Consider the following 436-nt stretch of genomic DNA (forward strand, 5'->3'; position numbering starts at 1 on the left):
GTTATGGAACCTATGGACAGCCCACTGATGTCAGCTATACCCAGGCTCAGACCACTGCAACCTATGGGCAGACCGCCTATGCAACTTCTTATGGACAGCCTCCCACTGGATATTCTACTCCAACTGCCCCCCAGGCATACAGTCAGCCTGTCCAGGGGTATGGCACTGGTGCTTATGACACCACCACTGCTACGGTTACTACCACCCAGGCCTCCTACGCAGCTCAGTCTGCATATGGCACTCAGCCCGCTTACCCGGCGTATGGACAGCAGCCAGCAGCCACCGCGCCTGCAAGACCGCAGGATGGTAACAAACCCGCTGAGACTAGTCAACCTCAATCTAGCACAGGGGGTTACAACCAGCCCAGCCTAGGATATGGTCAGAGTAGGGCTCAGCCACCCCCTTGAGAGCACCCTGACTTGGTTCCTTTGCAAAG

The 436-nt window shown here is 56.7% G+C and overlaps 1 pseudogene; it reads left to right on the plus strand.

Annotated features, from left to right (window-relative positions):
• Positions 1–6: 6 nt before the first annotated feature.
• The window catches only part of LOC105000713, a 14,323-nt pseudogene continuing 13,893 nt past the window's right edge, over positions 7–436 (plus strand).

The sequence above is a fragment of the Bison bison genome, unplaced genomic scaffold, assembly GCF_000754665.1.
Source record: "Bison bison bison isolate TAMUID 2011002044 unplaced genomic scaffold, Bison_UMD1.0 scf7180017864373, whole genome shotgun sequence".
NCBI classification, from domain to species: domain Eukaryota; kingdom Metazoa; phylum Chordata; class Mammalia; order Artiodactyla; family Bovidae; genus Bison; species Bison bison.